At 36.7% G+C, this 23,627-nt stretch overlaps 1 long non-coding RNA gene across 1 annotated transcript in view; it reads left to right on the plus strand.

Moving 5' to 3' along the window:
* The window catches only part of LOC128314776 (uncharacterized), a 91,909-nt gene extending 68,671 nt beyond the window's left edge, over window positions 1–23,238 (plus strand). Inside the window, exon 3 of the long non-coding RNA XR_008296812.1 lies at window positions 22,039–23,238. This is a non-coding gene — a long non-coding RNA (uncharacterized LOC128314776). The remainder of the gene's footprint in view (window positions 1–22,038) is intronic.
* The last annotated feature ends 389 nt before the right edge of the window (window positions 23,239–23,627 follow it).

Here is a 23,627-nt window from a genome sequence, read left to right on the forward strand (position 1 = left end):
CCTCCTTCCTGGAAAAGATTGTCATTACTAGTAACCCTCATTTGTATGGATTTTTTTCCACTTGATATCGTTGAGTAGGTGACCAATGATGTGTTATTTTTATTTTCATTTTCATTTTTCTTAAGTGGAAACAGGCTTTGAAAAATTAAGTAACTGGCCACATGAAAAAGCCACTATATCAAGGATAGGGCTGGTATAAACGGTTTAAAGAAGAACTTGGATAAGGAGAGGTAGGTGCTGAATCCATGGAATGTGTGAAGTTATTGGCACTGAGCAAAGAGACAAGCCCAAGAGAAAGAAGGCTGACTCACCAGGAAGTGGAATTAGCACAAAAGGTCAACTTTCTCTCACAGATAAAGGAAAATTCACAAGTCATATGCCTGATATGATAAAAACAAAGCTTAGACACTTTGGTAAAAACATAACGTGCCCAGAACACAACTTTTCTAGAAAAGTTTGAGTAAGATTTTGAGGAAGATTTAAATATGGGAAAAACATTTTTAAAACTGGGTACCTATTGGGTCCCCGGACAAATTAAAGATTCATTCTAGAGCCCTTGTCACATCTTGGTATCACTAAGAGGAGGAAAGAGAGAAATATTTTAGGAGTTTTCATTTCAAAACAAGCAAACAAGAAACAAAGGAAAATGAGAAAGAACTGTGTGAAAGTAATAATGCAAAATTAATTTTAGATGCAAAATATCATTGCTGCCACTTAAACTAAGGAATAGCTTTTCCAGTACTGCTAGCACAGGCTCACTTCCTTACAACTCAGGGCAGGGGCTGAGATGTTAAAGACACTAGACAAAGAGAAGAGTTAAATATGAAAATCTTCAGGAGGATGTGGGGAAACCATTAAAATTCATTGGTTCAAGCAGTCCATTAAAACATTTTCCAGCACTCTTATTGAGGCTGTGGAAAAACTAGGAACTCGTATTTCTCACTCTAGGATGTGGAAAGTTTAAATTACATGAAGATGAAAAGGAAGGAAATGGCAAAAAGAAGGAAAACCATGATTCAGTTATGGCTAATCTAAATTTATTGGTATTTTTCAATTTAAGAAAATGCAGAGAAGATCAAACAAAAGGATGAGGATGATATGAAACTGTAATTAATTTATATACGAAAAGAAGAGGAAAAAGGAGGATTTGTTAAAATAACACTTGTAACAATGAAGAGAAGCACTCACTAGTCTAGACTGTTTATCATTTGTTTATTCACAATTACAATACATATTTGTTGAGTATGCTCTCTACATCATGTTTGTGCCCATAAGAGGGCATGAAAAAGCCACTTAACCATTCTGAAACATGTCAGTATCAACTCAAGTGGAAACTATCTCTTAGCATCAGAATTGCTACTATTTATTGTTTCCCACTTTCTACGCACTACGCAAGACAATTTATATTATATTTCATTGAATTCCTCTCACTGCTCTGTGAAGCAGACACACCAACAGACATAGTAGGTGAGAACCTTGAGGTGCAGAGAGAGCAACTCACCAAAACTCACATGACTAGTAAATAGAGGAGCCAAGGTTTATACCTAACTATAAGTCTCCTTGATTCAGAGCTCATGCTCCTTCTACTACGTCATGCTTGCTTGCACCTGCATCTTACCCAAGATGGTATTTTCAGTTTGATGAGAAAGAGAATGTTTTCTGAAGACATAGAAACCAAAGGCAGTTCTTTTGGGGTAGGAGGGCCAAATAAGAGAATCTTAGAGAGAGTATATAATGTGAGCACCAAGCCCAGTGCTTGGTGTTTTCTTAGATGTTCAATGTATGATGATACTGATGGAAGATGATGAGAAGAAAGGTGACACAGGGTGGATGGATAAACAATTGGCCACATATAAAGATGTTTCTTTTCCTTTGAGTGAAGTTTATAGGGGAAAGTGTGGAGTCATAATTTCAAAGAAATGAAGAGAAGTATACACAACTGAGGTCATGCCAGAATTAGGGCTCCTACAGCTATGGAAAAGGAATATCCCATCAACATCTGAGGGTTGGAGGCATGGTCTCCCAAACTCCCCAAATAGAGTATATCCTTATCCCTTTAGGCATCATGCAAGAAGGGTGAGAAATTTTAAAGATTTGAGGTTTTTGAGAGTTTAGAGTACACTATATTCTTTATAATTATTTGTTTTTCATTTTTTTCTGTTAAACTTGTAAATCCACCTCTGTGTTAAAGGTGTTTGCCAGGGAGAAAGTGACTGTCTGGTTTCTTTTCTCAAGCATATATAGGTCATAGGAGGCTACTCAACATTATGAGTTTTTACCATAACCTTTGAAATAAATTTTTCTTCCTTCCTTCCTTCCTTCCTTCCTTCCTTCCTTCCTTCCTTCCTTCCTTCCTTCCTTCCTTTCTTTCTTTCTTTCTTTCTTTCTTTCTTTCTTTCTTTCTTTCTTTCTTTCTTTCTTTCTTTCTTTCTTCATGACACACCAAAAGATTTAAGGGCCCTCATAATGCCTTGGACATATTTTGAAAGAAAAAACATGGACGTTTGAACTTACAGAAAATCTTAAATATTTAGAGATAGTAGATTTTGATCACACAGATTCTCGAGTGAAGAACTTCTAGCTAAATAGCATGGCTGTAGAAAGAGGCCATCAAGTATGAAATTCCAGGTAATATTAAGTATAAAACCAAATAATTTTTTTTAAATCATATTTCTTAAGATATCTTAAGATGTCTGATCCATACCTAAGCCAGTCTTACCAAAGTTGCAACTAAAAACCTGGCTGAATTTCTTCAGTCTATATCTCAGATGTTTCAATTCACACATTTCTAGTGTGTAATTTTCTTTAGTCTCTTTCCCTTATATATTGGTAGCAAATTATATTTTTCAAAAATATATGTATAAGTATTTTATGATCCTTATTAATGTGAAAAGTAAGGCATTATTTTCACCTTTCCAAAAGTAAAATAATAAATAAGCATGAACCTAAATTGGCTAACTACAGAACAGTATAAAAAAATAAGACACAGTCACCATCCAAAGACAACAATTCTGAATATTTTCTACAGAGCTGTTTGTGTGTTTTGGGGAATGGAGAAGGATGATAAGCATCAACTGAACTTTTTTGTAGGCTGCCAAGATCATGACATGTACTGTTCTTGTTCCCTGGGACTATTGCCTTTAAGAGAAGCATGGTCTAGAAAATTCACAGCAGTATACTTCCCCAGGAAAGAAATTATTTTCTCCCCTCTACAAGGTAGTAATCCTTTGCTAGAAAATAAACAATTAATTATTCACATTATAGAATACATTCAATGGGTTGAAATTATCCAAACTCAATCTGCAGAGTTTTGCATAATCATAATTCATAGATGACTCCTTGGTGACCTAGCAGTAACCTCTCGTTTCCTACTATGGGCCTGGTTCTCAGATCCCTGGTCTCATTTTTCTTCCACAGAAGATGCACCATGAAATTATTTTCATACTTAAATCTAAAGATACCAGGAGGGTAGGGAGGGGCTAATTATTCCCTATTCTGAAATGAATCCCAGGTACACTTTTATTAAAGAAAGGCTTTATTTATTTAAGTATTCTCTACACCCAACATGGTGCTTGAACTCATGAACAAGATAAAGAGTTTCATGCTCTTCTAACTGAGCCAGCCAGATGCCCCAATATACCTCCCCTTTTGTTAAAGTAATTCTTTAACCTAGGCATTTAGCTGCATAGCCTTACTTTCAACAATTATTTAGACAAGTATTAGTTTTACTGGTTCCTTGCTCAACCTTAGTTTTTATTTCCATATGTCTTTTCTAAGATTTATGTTTCACTTGTTGGAGAATGTTCACAGGTGGGTTTTTTGTACATCTGAAAAATTGAGATCAGCTAGTTTTTGTAGAATACCTGTTAACAGTGCTTCAGAACAGTGTTTCATAAAGTACACTTTGAAAAACCATGTATTAGTTTTCTTAAGCCGGATTTGATTATTAAGTACTGAGATTTCTTAAGCCAGATTTGATATTAAGATTAAACTTTCTTGGGACAAAAGAATCTCTATAAATATATTAATATAGGACATTTCAGTCATACATTCTCCCCCTGTCTTACCCAGTTGCTGAGTTATAGACAAGTAACAGAAATGAGAAATTAAACATGTTTCACCTAAAGTTTTAAAGAAAAATAAAACAAACTTCTCAAAAAGGCAAGACAGGCTGTAGATTTATTAGTATCTCCTATACTCCACTCCCCCTTCCCTCCATAATAGGTAAGTTAAATCATAGTTATGTATATAGGACAAGAATATAACACATCCTCTTCTTGTGAACCAATATTACCCCTCTTATAATTTTGTATTAAGAAAATTACTTTTGTTACCAATTTGTGGAAAATGAGAAAATAATGTTTGGGTAAGAGCAAATGCTAGGGTAAGGGAATGAGTCTAGAACCCTAGGCCAGAGTAGCAACACTCTTCTGAAGTAAGATTTCTTAAATAAGTACTTTTCATTTAGAGCTGGAAATTTCTACTCCCCACCCAACCCCCACTCAATTATTTATATTAAAAATTCATTGCCAGAGATTTCAATCTGTAGTATGAGGGTGTTTGAAGAAACCATAAAGACAATGAACTCCATTCTGGAAATTTAGAGTGAAGTTTAAAAGACAAATCTTTTATTGGACATTGGTTACATTAGATTTTGCTGGATGTGGAAAATGAATACGAGAGGCTTCTCCTTTATATCCCGGAGTAGTCTTACCATTCTCGTTGGAGTTCCTACTTGAGAACTTAAACTGGATTTGGTTTCAGTCTCCACAATGAATACATATGGATGCACAAATGGCTTTTAAACCTTTTGATGTTCATTAAGCGGAAGGAGTGGGGAGCTGTTTCCTGGAAGAGTATGGGGCACCAGGGAGCATTAAAGAAAGAAACAATGGCAGAGGAAATGTCAGTCTTTTGCACTCATAATGTTTCTGTGAACAATACATTTCATGAGTTTGGGGGCCTTGAATGGACGTGTTACAGGTTCCAGTCCTGTTCCCACCACTGTCTTGGGGAACATGCAAAATACCTTTACACTTTAGTTTTACGCTTGAAAAAACAACCAACAATGTACCCGCTTCCCCTAGTCATTTAATGGGGATACTAGTTTCTTTTTATTCCAGACAATATGAAAAGCCTTTTGGAACATATGTAGTCACAAGATCTATTAAAATGTATGATTATATCAAGTCTTATTCTTTCCACCCTCCAATTCCCCCCATTAATTATCTCATTCTTAAGGACAGAAAATACTAGAAAAATAAAAAGAAGAATATAACAACCCTCCATATCCTCATCCACCAAAAGCAACCTGTTTAACTTGCAACATGTATCCTTACTGTCATATAAATATGTACATGTGTTTTGTTAAAGAATTAAAATTTCGTAAATTATAACAAATGGAACTTATTTTTTTTATTAAGCACAGTTATGCAAATAGAAGTCTAGAGGGATTTTATTTCCCACAAAACTTTGTTTTTGTTAAACAACTACCCAAATGTTCATTTTTTTTCTGATTTTAAGTCACAGTAATTCTTAAGTTTTTAAACAGATTTTTGTATGATTCAAACATTTCACATGTATTATTGAGCATATACTGTCCAAACCCTTGGATAGTTCCAAAGTTACAGAGAGAGAAATCACAGTAATCTGGAGAATGCCTTACTCAGAAATTCATACATGAACTGCTCAATTGACAAGGCCCCAGTCAGAGTCTAATCTGCTCTTAAGCTTATTACCTTAGGACTTTCAATGCTGAATTTGGTTGAACAGCAAATAATAAAGTAGCAGTTATCTATCACCTATAATTTCTAAAGAACTGAGTTAGAGACAAAAAGTATAAGACATGTCTCTATAACAAAAAAGGAATGGCTCCTCATCCTGTCATAGTTTTAGAGAAATCTCTGAAGAGAATTATTCTATACCCAAACTCCACTGTGACACTCAGTTAATTAAACCATTCAGGAATGAGAGTTATTTAAATTTCAGGTATTCCCAGACCTGGCTCTGTTCTCTCCATTCCTCTTATGTCTATATTTAGAACTGTGCATTATTTCTAATCCCCCCTCCTTTTTTTCCTAATTATTATCACAGTTTTTATTAACTGAGCATTAGGCTCTTGGTAATACTCTCTATTATCATGTGCCCAGCACTTCTAAAAATAGCTTATTTAACCTTTACATCTAGCTTTTGAGATTGGTATTTCTGGTTAGTAGCTATTTGCCCTCAAAAGCCCATTCTCCCCTTTTTCCTGGGCACATAGCCTCCCTGATTGAGATTACATTTCTCAGCATTCCATTGGTGAGAATTTTAGTCACATGACCAATGGACTGTGAGGGGAAGAGCCAAACCTCTGCATGCAGGACTTTCTTAAAGCAAGTTGCTCATGCAGGATTTCCTCTTTTCACCCTCCATGCAGGCTTCCTGGATTTACTAAGACCCAGCTTTTTCCTCGTGAATGTGGAATATGTCCTACAGAATGACCCATTGGCAAAATGGAAAGTGTCTATGCCCCTCAATTGCTTAGAGGAGCAAGAATGCCCACCCAACTTCCAATGCTTACCTTAACACATTTACATAAGAAGCAAGAAACAGACTTCTAATCTAAGCCATTGTCTTTTTTAACGCATTATATTTTGAGATCTCTTTCTTTCAGCAGCTTAGCCCTTACCTGAGCTAATGAAGAATTATTCACTTCATTTTACAGATCAAAAAAAGTGAAGTTCATGGGCGTAAGTCACGCATGTCTTAGGATTTTTCCAGCTTCCCTGTCTTGCTCAGTGGAGCATATTTCTGCTGAAAATCAGTCCCTCAAGAATGGCGACAGAACAAAACCAAGTGGGCCCAGGACCAGAAATACTCAGCCCCAATAGGATCCAAGTCAGAACAGTCTTTAATCTTTCCATTTCTGGATCTCAAGTGAGCACCATTTTGTTTAACAGTTCTCCTCAAGAGGTTTGCTTTCTCAGAACAGCCTGTCCTCACTGCAAGAAGTTCAAAAAAGGGCTTTCCAGGGTTGTTGGTTATGTGGCATCACACCAGCTTACGTCAACACCTATGACAAATGGCTGCGGAAGAAACGATTCTTTCCACATGAGTTCCTCATCAGTATCTACCTCTTAAGGTGTATGTTATTGCTTACAAAAGAAATCCATCATCTTGTTCTACAAATAAATACAGTTATTACCAAATTTGTGTTCTGCTGACCAAATAGCACAGCTGTAGAAAGAAAATCTTCAGGAAATAAATAAGGAGACCTCCTCTATAAGTCAATACAACCAAAACCTTGAGAGTAAATGAAGACAAATGGGAAGCCAGCTGGAGGAAATCAAATAGGCAAAGCAGGTGGGTTAGCCTGTGTTTGAGAAGATGAAACACAGCATGAGACATTGCACATTTACACAAAAGCAAGATCTATAACCTCTGTCAGGCTTTGAACTAAGCTAAATGCATGACTTATTTAAGAAGAGCTGGTAGCTGGGAATCGGTTGAACTAAGAGTGTCAAGACCAATTCTGAAGATGTTTTCTTATACTTAGCCTGTTTTCATGTTCTCTGAGGATTGCCAAACAGCCAGTAGCAGATGGTCCTTCATATAAGTGTGATTTTAAGTTCTGTCAGGGATGGCATGATTGACTATTTCCCAAGAGTAGCAGGAAGAAGAAATTCTTGTAAAAAAAAAATGCCTGTGTTATGTCGGGTAGCTATAAAACAGGCAAAGGATGAGTATACCTTTGACAGGCTCTTCCTTGTTAGGACAAAAACAATACTAGGCCAGACAGCCCTCAATGACTACAACACTTATCTGTGGACACTCAAAAGGGGTAAAAGCTCAAAAACTGAACCACATAACCCCCTGGAATATGTACTTTAGGCAACATAATCGTGTATCCAGCAACACCATAGCCTTTTCCAGAAAAGCCTGCCTTGCTGTTGAGGAGATAGATTTAGATATCACAGTTGATTCCATTTTGGCAGGATTCATGAAGCCAAAAATAATTGCCTCCTTTATTTTGGGCCTCTAAGAATGCTTCTGAAGTTGTAGCTCAAGCATGCAAACACACACACACACACACACACACACACACACACACACACACAAAATAGCGCCAGGAGTCTGATTTCCAGTAATGTCTGGCTAATATCCTCAGAGTCAGCCTCTCCTGATTTCTCACACAAAAAGATAAAAACTAACAAAATCCAAAACCTTGAATTTTTAGAATCTTGGAGCTCTTACATCCAACTGAAAGATTTATAGAAATGGATCGAAAAACACAACTGAGAGCCACTGATGCCAAGTCTTTGCAACACAGCAAGCTGCCTTGCCTGAAGAACGTAGAGAAATCCCCGCACCATTTGTCCTTTGGCTCAGAAACACCAGAACTATACCAGTGAATAAACTGAGGTGTCCCTCTCCTGCATGGGCGTACTGCCTGATGAAGCAGTCAGAGAGCCTTCTGTGCCTCACATGTACTCATTACCATGAGTGAGAGTAGTGAGTACTCACATGTACTCACTATAGTTCTTCCTATACAAATGAGAAACTGATCCTCCCAGAAAACAACCTGAGAGTAGTGAGGAGGTTTGCCCAATTTAGCGAATACTAACAGAGGATAGCCAATTAAATTTGAATTTCAAATAAACTACCAACAATATTTTAATATAACCATGTCCCAAATAGTACACGGGGACTCAAGAGAACTTTTTTAGTGTTAAGTATATCCCTAATACTTATGGGACACACTTAAGCTTAAAAATTATTTGTTGTTTATCTGAAATTCAAACTTAACCGGGCATCTTGTACTTTATCTGACAATTGAAGAAAGGGAGGAAAGAGAAAATATCATTGTCACATTGCATTATGGAGATATTGATCCCATAAATAAAAGTGGTATAAGTTGAGGTAAACACAAGAAGCCCTTGTGACAATTCTAACTGTATGTTATAAATTTACAGTTATTAAATCTGTTTGGAACATTGTCAGTGAAAATGATAATATCCCAGACCAGCCCAAAACAGACAGAATCACTACAATGGAGACTGCTTCCTAGAAACTAAGAATTGGGCTGGACGGAACTTTCATTGACCTGCCTTCTAGCCAAATTATAGCTAGTTTCCAACAGACACTGAATGTCATGAAGGGAAATCCATATGCCCATCAGTTGACAAACATTGAGTCTTGTTGCATTAGAAGCAAAGAAAGTCAAACAAAAGAAAACAAGGGAAAATATATTTCAGAACATGGGAGAGTAACTACTACCCAAGAACATAAGAGAAGTATTGTTTATACTTCTTGACATAAACAATAGTAGCAAGAGTATGAAGTTCATGACACAAGAGCCAGAAGTCAAAAGGATGCACTGAGAGGCTAGATACGCCAGATAAAGAAACTTTAGGATTTCAGAATTAAATATAGTTGGTGTATTAGAAATTTTATTGAAGTCAGTGAGGGAATTACAAACATTGAATCAGAGTTTAACTATGAGATGCTCTCTCAGAATTTATCAGAAAAAAAACAAATATAAAACTGAAGCTATTTAAAAAATGAAAAGATGACAGAAAGAATAAAGTTTCAAGAAAAAAGCAATCTAAATTCATCAAAATGAAAAAAAAATGCATCAGATTTGCCTTCTGCAACTATAAATGCCAGAAGAGAGAGTGGGGAAATAGCTGTAAAATTTGAGTGAAAATTGGTCCACCAATGCCCACATTTACCTAAATTATCCTTCTTGTGTAGAATAAAAAAGACATTCTCACATATGAAAGATGCAGAAAACATATCACATGTGTACATTTCTTAATAATAAATTTTATTGAGAAATCCTTTATGTGTTCAAGAAAGTAATCAAATTGAGAATTCAAATCTCAGCATGTCCTGGAGAAAGTGTCTTGGTGGTTTCCGTAATCACCTGAAGAACACTTTAGTGATGTAACAGTGTGGTTCTCAAATGCAGAAGAACTAAAAGTGGGGAGCGGGGGGTGATATTTGAAACCACCAGCAGTTAAGTCTCATTTCAGATTAATTAAATCAGAAATTCAGAACAGGAGGCATAGAAGTGGGCATTGAAAGTCTTAAAATCTCCATATTTGATTTTCATGTGTAGCTAGGGTTGAGACCCATTGTTTAGTTATAAAACAAGCCTGAGATCAGAGGGCCTGGGTTTGAGCTCCTTGCCTAGGACTTCTGGGACAAGTAGTGAATGCAGGCAAATGGCTCAATCTAGGTGGACTAAATTTACTCATTTTAAAAACTGCTATGATCATAGTTGTGCCAGTAATAATAACACCTGTCTCATATATTTGTCATTAGCACAAAATTAGAAAATATATGTATCATTCACCAAAGGAGGTTTATACAATTTCTAGCAACAGCAAAGTATTTTCATGTCCTTTCTGGGACTGACAGTGTGTGTGTCTTGCTGTTAAGTTGGCCTTTCTCCCACAGATCACCACATTCGATGTAATTCCAAACACATTTCAGTTCCACAGAGAGCCAGGCTCCAAGGGACCTCTGAACTTTGGACCCTCCCATATCTTTTGACGTAAACCAATCCTGGCGCTCTCCTCACTATGTCCTTGCTCAAACCTACATGGCCCCCATAGAGCACAGCCCTGCTCTCTCCTGCCTCTGCGTCTTTGCTCCTTGCTCCTTGGTTCACACACCTGCTATCACCTCACTAACTCATCTTTCCTCTTCACTGTGCTTTCCTGTCTGCTCCAGCTCTCGGCAACCTTGCCTTGCACCCATATCAACTTAGTCCTATTCCCCAATACCTTACCTTATAAAATGGAGTTCTCTATTATTTATGACTTAGCACATATTTGCCCTAGATAAACCTTAATTTCCTGTGGGTGGTGTAGGAAGAAGAGAGAGTGATATGGGAAGAATATGTAACAATGCACAACAATGCTCATGATAAAGTATTGAAACGAACAAAGAAGTGGGATGCTAAAATGAATATCCAATATTGATTCAATTATGGAAAACCACATAAGGCAAAGACTGGAAAAATAAACTAAGGGGCTGGCAGTGGTTATCTCTTAGTGGTCAGATTATGAGGCACTTTTATGTTTTCTTCATACTTTTCTCTATTTCCCATGAGCAATATAAGTTCTGTAATAAGTCACAACATGTTTTATAAAGAAAAAGAACTGTGATACTAAGTGGTATATGTAACAGAATCAAACTTTTCCGAAAACATGTGTTGTAAAAATACAAGAGAAAAAGTGTAACGAAGATCTATGAGTGAAGATATATGAATGGTAAGGAGGCACATGAAAAGTTTTCTGAGTGTCATTATTTACTAAGAAAACGCAAATTAAAGTCACAATGAAATATTGGAAAATGACTAAATTAAAATGTCTGACTACACCTGGGGTGCCTGGGTGGCTCAGTCAGTTGAGTGCTGGACTCTTGATTTCAGTTCAGGTCATGATCCTAGGCTCGTGGGATTGAGTCCCACATTGGGCTCTGTGCTGAGTGTGGAGCCTGCTTAAGATTTTCTCTCTCCTTCTCTCTTAGCCCCTCTCCCCTGCTTGTGTTCTCTCTGTAAAAATTAAAATTAATTTTTAATTTAATTAAAATTAATTTTTAATTTAATTAAAATTAAAATTAATTAAAATTTAATTTAATTTAATTTCTGCCTGGGTGGCTCAGTCTGACTAGCTCAGGTCATGATCTGACAGCTTCTGGGTTCGAGCCCCACATCAGGCTCTGTGCTGACAGCTCAGGGCCTGGAGCGTGTTTCGGATTCTGTGTCTCCTTCTCTCTCTGCCCCTCCTCTGCTCGTGCTTTGTCTCTCTCTGCCTCAAAAATAAATAAATATTAAAAGATATATTTTTAATTAAAATTAAATTTAAAAATGTCTACCTAAAAATAGCCAAATGCACATCTATATTTAATGTTGGCAGCAATGCCTATGATAGAAAAAAAATTGGAGATAACCTATCCAACCCTATAGAAATTATTGGAAAATTATTTTATCACTTGAAAATAGGACATTTTACTGTCCACAACAATTATGTTTTGAGAGAATTTTAAATGATAGGTTAAAAGTTTATAATATAATATTGAGGAAATATGTCACATGTCAACAATAGTTAATCTGTGGCAGTCGTAGGGGATATCTAATTTCTTTTCTTCACGCTTTTCCAAATGTTAGCATATATTACTTATATTACAAGAAAAAATAATTATGTCCTAATTTAGTAACTGTTTTTAGAATACAGGTACAATTACTTCAACAAAAGCATTCATTCTTTATGAACCAGTGTCCCTTGCTGTGAATAACTTGGGTTCCTGTGGCAATGGCTTTTCTTGATATATTTTGTATTTTTGGCTTCATTATTGGTCCATCTAACATCCTATATGGCATTGGTACTCAAAATGCGGTGTGTAGGGGCGCCTGGGTGGCGCAGTCGGTTGAGCGTCCGACTTCGGCTCAGGTCATGAGCTCGCAGTCCGTGAGTTTGAGCCCGGCGTCGGGCTCTGTGCTGACAGCTCAGGGCCTGGAGCCTGTTTCAGATTCTGTGTGTCCCTCTCTCTGACCCTCCCTCGTTCATGCTCTGTCTCTCCCTGTCTCAAAAATAAATAAACGTTAAAAAAAACTGCAGTGTGTATCCCTGGCAGTTCCTGAATTCAAAAGTATTTTTATAATAATACTAAGACATTATTTGCTTTTTACATTGTATTGACACGCGTACCAATGATACAAAAACAATAGTGGATAAACTTCTGGTGCCGTTATCATGCATCAGGGAGGTGACACCAAACTGTACCAGTTGTCACTGTTTTCTTTGCCATCACATACTCACTGTAAAAAACAAAAAAAACAAAAAGACAAAAATATTTACTTTAGAATGTCCTTGAGGAAGCAGTAAAAATTATTTTATTATCAGTCCTGAGTACATGTGTTTTTAATATTCTCTATGACACAATAGGAAATGAACCTGAAGCATACCAAGTATGATGACTGCCTTAAGGACAAACAAGCATAACAGCACAAGTGCTATAGACTGAATTCGAAGCTGAATTGGCACTTTTTTCGTGGGACACCCTTCTTACTTGAAAGGAAGACTTGGGGCACCTGGGTGGTTCAGTCAGATTTTGGCTCAGGTCATGATCTCAGCGACCTTAGGTTGGAGCCCCGCGTCAGGCTCCGTGCTCACAGCTGGGAGCCTGGAGCCTGCTTCAGATTCTGTGTCTCCCTGTCCTTCTGCCCCTGTCTCTCTCTCAAAAATAAATAAACATTTAAAAAAAGAAAGGATGACTGACAAAGAGCTTTGGTCATTCAGAGCTGTATATTTGATAGACATTCCCTTGAAAATGATCAAAGTGAGCTTGTTCCTTCTAGGAAAACAACTGGCAGTGTTTTAGTCAGTGATAAAATCTGAGCTTTCTGGTGAAAGAATTTTGAGAAACGTATCCATCACTATAAGTTTAACAGCTTCCCGATACCTAGTGACTGTTCTATGTAATGAATTTGGTATTATTGAATATGATTTTTTTCTATGTTACATGATGAAATGGGTGCACATTTAGAAAAGCAATATAACTCACCGAACCAACATTTTACATATAACCCGTGCATGATGTTACAAAGTGATGCACGGGCAAAAGATCCATTCAAAGCGCAACAGAGACCAACGGCCTTTAAGCTAATGAAGTAGAGTGTGCTGACAGTTTCAGATTCTATACTGCAATGAACTTTTTAGAGGCTATTATTATAATACCTTTTCAGTCACATTTGAATATAAGGTAAAATTTTCTTTATATGTTTCAGTAAAAATAACATATCCCAATAGATTAAGTGCAGAAACATGTAACATAATTCAATTAAGTTATTCTCAGTAAATCCCTGAGTTGGGTTTATAAAGCCATGAGTTTAGAGGCCCCCTGAGGTATTGCTTTAAATGAATGAGAATTACTATCAGTTTTCTGGTACGTACATTCAACAAAACAAAAGAAACTGCCTTGTTTTAAAAAATTATCGTAATGAGACATTTTCTCTGTTGTCTTTTGTATCAGAGATAAATAAATCATTTGTAAATATTTATTTTTTGGAAATCATCCTAACGTTATTGACCTATACACCCAAAATACATTTTTCCAGTGTATCCGTTAGGATCGTGTTTAATAATATAAAACCAAAATTACAGTGAAAGAGATTAATTTTTCTAACATAAAAAGAAGTTCAGGTAGGTCCTCCAGGGCTGGTGCAGTGGCTTTCACAATGTGGTACATGTTTTAGGCTTGTTACAGCTTTCTTCTTTGCCATTCCTAGCATAAGATTTTAATCTTCAAGTTTCCAGGGTGGTCACTCTACCATCCATGCTCCAGGCAGGAAGAAAGAGGCAAGGAAAGACAGCATTAGGAGCTATTAGTTTTGCATCTCGTTGGCTAGAACTGTGTCACATGACCACTCATAGCTGAAAGAGAGGCTGGGAAATTGAGTTTTAACTCTTACTATCCTTACCGTCACTCACCCCTGACAGGGGAGAAATGGATTTGAAAAAACACATTGGATCAGCCAGTCCAAGTGTCTACTTTTTTGAGTAATATTGGCTCTTTTCAGTGGAAGAAAAAATAGAAACTGACAACCCACAGGAAAAATCAAGGTAGGCATGTACCTCCTCTTGGGTGAAATGAATACAGTAGCATTAACAGGGTGGCCAAAGGTGATATTAACTACAAAGCACACTCTGTTGAAAAGTAAACAGTAAATGCAGAACTTGGTTATATTCTTAAAAACAAGAAAAAACGAATTTGTAATTTTTCTTGTAGGAGAAAAAATCATTTTAGGATCAATAATCCATTACAGAATAGCAAATTCAGCTTCTGTCAATCTTCATCATGTGGCTCACAATATGTAAGGAAGATAAAAGAAGGGAAGACAGAATGTTTGGGAGCCAGTGCTTACTAGAAACAGTCATCTGAAGATGATATCACAATTCTTAATTGTAGGAAGGCTTCATTCCTTCCACATTTGCTGTTAAATGAGCACAACTGTGTGTCTGGCTCTTTATAGTTAGGTTACAGCAATGCATAAGGTATCATCCCAGGAAACTCAACATTCCAGTGAAATTTGCTCTGAAGTTTTGCCCATTACTTTATCCACAAGAGGTTGATCAGCCAATTGATATAAAATTCTATGGAAAATACTACGGATAGCAAGATTTCTGCCTATATTTTATATACTTCTCAAGATACAAAATACACTTTGCCCTACAACAGAGTCACTGAGTACATAATAAATGACTTAGTGACTCTTATTGGATAAGAGACTGGAGATAATTTTCTTGAAACCAAATTCTTACAAATTACTTTAAATAGGAAGTAGAGAGGAAAGCAATATAGCTATGTGCTTAGAACGGATTAATTATTATTCCTGCACTAGGAAGGAGATTGAGGAGCAAAAATTAGACTAGAAGTTTCTTTTTGCTGAAAGAATCAACTAAACTTTATTTTTTATTGTTAGCCAAATCATAATTTATGTAATCATTTCTATATCATTGTTTCCAATTTTTTCTATTGTTAATGATATTGTAAAAAAATCTTTGTGTGCTCTACTGTAGTATATCCTTTGGTATTCTTATTCATTTTATTTTCATTGAAGTACAGTTGACACACAATGTTTATATTAGTTTTAAGTGTACAACAGTGATTTGACAAGTCTATTTTTTTAAATTTTTTTTTAACGTTTATTTATTTTTGAGACAGAGAGAGACAGAGCATGAACGGGGGAGGGTCAGAGAGAGGGAGACACAGAATCTGAAACAGGCTCCAGGCCCTGAGCGGTCAGCACAGAGCCCGACGCGGGGTTCGAACTCACGGACGGCGAGCTCATGACCTGAGCCGAAGTCGGACGCTTAACCGACTGAGCCACCCAGGCGCCCCGACAAGTCTATACATAATGCTGTGCTCAACACAAGTGTAGGTACCATCTGAGAAGTGACTAAATTTTATCTTCTTTCTAAGAAGATAGGAATATCCAAATAAAAAATAATACTTGAGGGCCAAATTGGATACTTTCTTCAGCTTTCCTAAATTTCAATGGTAGAAAATATTATGTGTATATATATATATATATATATGTATATATATCATCTGATATATTTTTGTAAGTATGGCTTTTACATTTTTTCTTTAAGCCAACATTTATTTGAAGTGGCTATTAAACTTCTTGATGAGTTTTTCTGCCTTGGAGTCTGCTGTTAGTCCCAAATAAAACCAAATACCTACTCAGATCTTTTTAACAGTTTACCAAGATTAAACGTGCCCAAACCATAACATTTCTGTGGGTTTGACATTCTAGATTCTGCTTTCAACCCTAGCAGATGTTTAATTGGGGGAGGAAGGGAGAAAGAAATTTCCAGGTTTATATAGCCATTAGCGGAAGTCAGAACAATAGATAGGCTTTAGCCAAGCCTCTATTTAAACATCCAGCTGTTTGAACCTGAAGAGGGTCTTTAATTAGTCAATTCTGGTTCTGTATAACTTTGGGCCCCATGGTTCAGCATTTAGTCCTTTAAATAGGTTATAGTAGTGGAATATCTTTGCACATACGAATCTCTTTATTATGAAAATTTTGTGATAGCTTTTAGAAAAGGAGCATATCTATTAGATATTTTATTGGAGAACATTTATGAATATCAAGTCTCTGCTTAGTTCTAAGTCTTGGCTGATAGGATTTCTTGTGGATCCTATTTGTCTAATGAAATAATTTTCCACCTGGAACTGTCTTTCCTTCATTCTTGTTAGTTCTATTAAAGTCCAAATCTGTATACAAAAATTCAACTTTAATTTTAAAATATCACTTTGCTTGTGTGTAAAAGTCAAGGCATTTTCATATAGATATCAAATGTAAGTATAATAAAACAGTTTCTGACTACAGTAGTCCCCCTTTGTATTCTGGACATATGTTCCAAGACCCCCAGTGGATTCCTGAATTATGGATAGTACTGAACCTTATATATACTATGATATTATACATACATACCTATGACAAAGTTTAATTTATAAATTAGGTTTGGTGAGAGATTAACAACAATAAGTAATAATAAAAATAGAACAATTATAACAGTATACTGTAATAAAAGTTCTGCGGATGTGGTCTCTCTCTCTCTCTCTCTCTCTCTCTCTCTCTCTCTCTCTCGCTGTCTCAAAGTACCTTATTATACTGTACTAATCCTTCTTCTTGTGATGATGTGGGATGATAAGGTGCATATATGATAAAGTGAAGTGAGGTGAATGAGGTAGGCATTGTGACTTAACGTTAAGCTAGTATTGATCTTCTGATGATAAGTCAGACGTCATCTGCTTCCAGACCACGGTTGACTGTGGGTAACTGAAACCTCAAAAACTAAAACCAAATTATGAGGGGAACTACTGCACAAGGCAAAAGAGAAGGGGAGAAAGTATAGTCCTGAAATGCAGAAGATCTGACCTTTGTCCCAGTTCTGCCATTCATTAATCTCCCTTTGTTTTTTCATACAACAAGGTTAGGATATTGAAATAAAATATCAAAGGGTTTTTTTTTTAATTTCTAAAATTTCATAAATCTTGTAAATATTAGAGAATGGGCATATTCTATTTATTGTTATTTTACCGTTAAATCTTTACAGAATATCTAGCACACCAATATTGTAATGACATCAGGGAATACCTTACAGTTTACAAACATCATATGTACTATTAGGTTATTATTTTTTATCTCTTTAGGCCCATCTCCCAGGAAAACATAATTATGAGAACTAGAACAGATTGTTCCAAGAGAAAGGCTTCCTTTGAACAAAGAGGAAGATTTGTACTTCTAAAATCTCATCTGGTAGTTTTTGTAAAATATATGACCTATTAAATCTAAAATCAAAGCCCACTTAATACTTATTAAAATTGTTCAGCCTCTCATGACATTTTACACACTGCAGATTAGGAAGAAAATGTATACATTTTTCAAAAATCATACCAATGACACCACCCTTTTTCATTAGCATCATATCAAAATACAAATTTATCCAGGACCTCCTTGAGGCAACATCTGTTCCATATTTACTTTGCTATTACCAATCTTTTCAGTTTTCTTAAACCTACTTCTAAAGATAAACTTGATTTCATAGAAGTCTAATTTCAAACACTGTAGAACAAGGCTCCCTTTGTTGAATTCAGAATCTACAGTACTTAGATTATGGAAGTGTGTTTTTAATGAAGAACTTCATAGGAGGTATTTAGATCATTATTAATTTCATACGATACCAGTGGGACCTCTTTTAGCATTTCCCCCTCTCTGCTATTCACAAAGTTACTGTGATGGTTTTATCATTTCCATAATGTGTCATTATTTTTCTCCTGACTTTTCCTGAGTTCCAGAGTCACATATTTCTCACCCCAAATCCTCTCAGGTGATTAGACTTTATAACTGCCCTCTGGGGCAACTTTATTTCATTTTGAGCAACTCTTGCAGAAGTGCACACACACAAACTCGTCCACAATACAAACACACAATCCATTCACTTATTCGGTGAACATTCGTTGAGCACCTTTTATATCCTGGACACTCTGCTAAATATTGTGGACGTCAAGGTAAATATTACATGCTTTTCCTTTAAGCAGGGTGCAGTCTATTGGCTAAGACAGACGTATAGCTAAGCATTACAGTGAATCGTTAGGTGGCAGATTAATTCAGATAAGTGCAAAGCCCAGATACAGATCAGCAGGGGAAGGATTGCTAGGACAACACTTTTTAAATTGAAGATAAGAGTGAAGGCAGGGGCTGTGCTGCCACATGCTAGAGCTGGGACTGGGGATCCTCTTTATCTTCAAAGGAAGTCCATTTATTCTCCCACAGGGTGTGCATCGCATACACAAGTGGTTGGTTATTAGACCCTCTGAGCTTCACAACCCCATTCATTCATTCTCATTCCTCAGACTCAAACCATGTATTCTCATTCCCCAGAGAAAAAAACCTCCTTCACTTTGGGACTCCTGCCTTCTAGTTACGACCTTCCCGTACCCTCCTTGCTGTTGTTCATCGACACCCTTGTCACCGCTCCACATTTATCAAGGACCTCAGCACTCTGATCATCTTCTTTCTTGCCACCAATTTCCTAGCCAGTTTCAATGTCAATGCAGACAGCCTGAACTAACAAACTTTCTGTGCAGTTCCCTGATCTTTTCAATTCCAGAGACCAGCACTGCCTGGTCCCTCCCACCTGGAACTTACCAGCGCCCTCTTATTTGCCTGTTCTGGATTCTTAAACTGCTTTCAGCAATTCCTTGCTTTGCATCCTATTTCTCTCAACCCCTTCTTTTCAGTGCTCCAGTTCTTTGACCACATCAAGACCACCACCGCGTTACTCTCCATTTTCATTCTATCCTTCCAGCTTGTCTTGTCTTTTCTTGACTTGTGTCTGCCTAAACCCAAAGGGTTATTAATTCATCCCCTTGAGACCGAGTGTGCCTGACACAAGCACCTGCTGAAGAAAACACGAAGCTTAGCTTTCTCTTTCTCAGCCTCATAGAAATCACTTTAATCTCCTACCAGCCAATCTCCTTGATGCCCTTGGTATTTTATCACTTTCACCTGATGGCTGAAATTCACAATCATAAGAAAACACTGACCCTCAGACCAGCACCGCTTTGACTTCTTGACCTCCTTCAGCCAACATCTGCATGTATCACAAACTATCCCCTTCCATTTCATTGGGAAGAGAGACACCCACCTCTGGCGAAAGCTAGTCTCTCTCTAACCTTTATCTCGTTCTCATTTCTGCTTATATCCTCACTCACCTGATTCATCCATCACCTTTTTCTCTCTTCATACCAGCCTCTCATTTTCAACAGATTAACGTAGTTAAGTTACTTTCGACTAAAAAACCATACTCCTTTCTGTTTCTGGTTCCTGCTCCACCTATTTCTTCCCCTTCTCCCCCTCTCATACCCAAGGGTCCACAAAAAAAAAAAGAAAGAAAGAAAGAACGAAACATGTGCTCTTAGCTTCCACTTCCTCACCTATGCTTTATCAGTTTTTATTAAAAAATATTTTACATGTGTAAAATGATATGTATATATAAGATGTAAATGGTAATTAAAATGTGTCCAGAGTTCAGCTTAGGATATAGAATATTATCAATGCTTTTAAAATAAGCTTGTGGGGTGCCTGGGTGAGTTAGTCCGTTAAGCGTCTGACTTCGGCTCAGGTCATGATCTCACGGTTTGTGAGTTCAAGCCCGACCTCGGGCTCTGCACTGATGGTGGGGAGCCGGCTTGGGATCCTCTGACACCCTCTCTCTCTGCCCCTCCCCTGCTTGCTGTCTCTCACAAAAATAAATAAACCTTAAAAAAAATAAGCTTGTATTTCCCTTCTCAATCCAACCCCTTCCCCTACAAAGCAATCATGAATTTTTGCTCTTTTTCATTTGCTTCTCTATAATTTATATAGACCTCAATAATACAATTTCATTTTATATGTTTTGATTTTATATCATATCTATAATACTGTTTGTATTCTTCTATGACTTGCTTCGTTTGTTTGTTGTTTTTATTCCACACTAGGTTTGTGCAATGTATCTATATTGCTAAGCAGAGAAGTTGTGGTTCATAATGTGTTATAGCACAGGAATTTACTATAAATAGATGTTTCCAGTCGTTGCTATTATTCTATTGAACCACAGGACATTATAGTTCCGTAGTTTAAAAATATTTGATTTCAAGTATTTACTGTGGTTTATTCTACACAGAAAGTTGTGTTGTAAACATTCTTGCACATGTCTTCTCATGCCACGTGTGAGAAATTTTCTAGGCCAGGACATCTCTATATTTACTACATAAGGTAAAATTATCTTGCAGATTTATTGTTCCAGTTAGTATCAACATCATCAATGTTTAAAAGGTCCCATTGTTTCACATTCTTAATATCACATGGTGTAACAGGAAAAAAATTGCAAATCTGTTAGATATAAAATTATATTTCATTGTTTTAAAAAAGCTTTTTTAAGATTTTTTTAATGTTTATTTATTGTTGAGAGAGAAAGAGAGAGAGCAGGGGAAGAGTCAGAGAGAGAGAGAGAGAGAGAGAGAGAGAAAATCCCAAGCAAATTCCATGGTCAGCGCGAGTCCAATGTGGGGCTTGAACTCACGAACCATGATATCACCACCTGAGACAAAATCAAGAGTCAGGTGTTGAACTGATTGAGCCACCCAGGCATCCCTTGTTTAAAAAAAAAAAAAAAAAACTTTTTACTAAGACTTTATTTTTTTAGAGCAGTTTTAGGTTTACAGCAAAACTGAGGGGAAGGTACAGAGATTTCTCATATACTCCCTATCTCCACACTTGCATACTCTCCCCCTTTATTAATATACCCCACCAGAATGGCACATTTGTTATCAATCTTGGACCCACCCTGACACATGCCAGTCACCCAAAGTCTGTAGTTTACACTATGGTTCATTCTTGGTGTTGCATATTCTCTGGATCTGGACAAATGACGACACCATCCATCATTAGGGTGACATGAGAGTGTTTTTGCTGTCCTGAAAACCTACTGTTCTCTGCCTATTTTGACCCTTCTTTTTCCCAACCCCTGGCAACTGCCAATCTTTGTTACGTTCTCCATAGTTTTGCCTTTTCCAGAATGTCATATAGTTGGAATCTTATAATATGTAGCCTTTCGGATTGGCCTTTTTCAGTTAGTAATATGCATTTAAGTTTCCTCCATGTTTTTCATGGCTTGACCATTTCTTTTTAGTGTTAATATTCCATTATCTGGATGTACTTCAGTTTATCCATTTACCTACTGAAGGATATTTTGGTTGCATTCGAGTTTGGGCAATTATGAACAAAGCTGCTATAAATACCTACATGCAGGTTTTTGTGTGGAAATAAGTTTTCAACTTATTTGGGTAAATACCTTAAAACCTTTGGCCCATCTTAAATGGTTGTTTGTTTTCTTATTGTTGAGTGACTAGGTTTCACTGTTTTGGTGATCTTATGTCTCTGGACTGTGAACTTCACAAGTGTTTTTGTTTTTCTTCTCCCCCACTTAGGTGGGACAGGATGACTACAGCCGACTGGAGTTAGGATTTACCTCCCTGCCCAGGTCCATTGGGCTCTGATAATATCCCGGCCAGTTAAGCTCCCATCAACTAGTTTCTCCTGAAGTCAGTCCTTGTTTAAGAAGAACACAGATGATTCGGTTTATTTTAAAATGCTTCCTTTTCCCCTCCCCCTGCCAGAGCACCATTTTTCTCTGATATTTATTGTGGGAACCTGGTGGAGGTCTCAGACGCAAAACTTAAAGTATTGTGGCCTCCCATGGCTAGGTTCCTGTGGAGTCTTTAACTCTCAGAGTTGTCCACACTGATGTCAAGCAACTTGTCAGGACAGGCCAGGCTTTTTCTTAGCGTGTTCCTGGTTCCTAGCGTGCTTTCCACGAGTGAATCTGCTCAGGTAAGTGGCAACACCCTTTCTTGTCCTTTCCCTCCAATCTGGGGCACAACGTTCTCTTTGCTGTCAACTTTTCTCTGGACCCAAGAAAGATTGTTAATGTTCCATTCTTTTCAGCTTTGTACTTGTCTTTAGGATGGGGCATTGTCCAAACTCCTAATGTGCAGAATTGGCTTTTCTGGTTCGGTTTTTTCGTTTGCTTGTTTATTTTTCTGTTTAGTAATGAGGTTGTGTACTTTTCGTATTTTAATTGGCTATTTGTGTATTTATGTTCCCCGTTTTCTACTTAAAAAATTATTTGGTAAGTATTATCTGTAAATTTTGAATGCTAATTTTTCAGTGATAGAGCTGGCAAACACATCTTTCCAGTTGTGGCACATCTTTCCTCCTCGTTTTTAGGTTTTTAGCCTGTCTTTTGATGAACACGATGGTGTTCTTAATGTTAATAGAGTCAAATTCACTAATTGTTTTCTTCAGTTTTTTTTGTTGTTGCTGTTGTTGTTAAATCCTTTGCTACACCACGATAATGGAGATCTATTTCCGTTTGGTTATGCAAAAAGTTTTAAGTTTGGACTTTGACACTTAATTTTTAAATCCATTTAGAACTGATTTTTGAGTGAGATATGAGGTAGGAATCCGTTTTCATTAAAAAAATATATATGGATACCCATTTCCAGGGCACTACCTGTTGAGTCGTTCCTCTTTTGCTCACATATCCCGCTGTCAAAACTGGCCTACACCAAGTGTCCTTATAAGGAAACTTTGGTTTAATTCAGCGCCTGCTCTTCACTTCAGCTGATCTGTTTGTCTATTTCTGCACCAAAGAAACCATGATATCTGTAAGGGCGTGTCTCCATGTTTGGTTTCAGTTTTCTTGACTCTAATCCTTCCACTTAAATTGTCAAATCAGGCTTTTAAACTTCAAGGAAAATCCATTTTAAAATTTGGAAGAAATTTCATGGACTCAGTATATCAATTTGGGGATAACTGACATATTTAAAATATTGAATCTTTTATTTATGAATACATATTTCTTAACATACGTCTTTTAAAAGCTACTACAAAAATATGTATGTTTAATTCTACAAATTGTATTTTCTGTTTAAGTTTTGTGTATTGATTATTTATAGTTGTTGAATTAAGCTCTTTTACTAATTTATATAATTTGTACCTTTCTTTGGGTTTTTAA

The sequence above is a fragment of the Acinonyx jubatus genome, chromosome A2, assembly GCF_027475565.1.
Source record: "Acinonyx jubatus isolate Ajub_Pintada_27869175 chromosome A2, VMU_Ajub_asm_v1.0, whole genome shotgun sequence".
Classification (NCBI taxonomy): Eukaryota; Metazoa; Chordata; class Mammalia; order Carnivora; family Felidae; genus Acinonyx; species Acinonyx jubatus.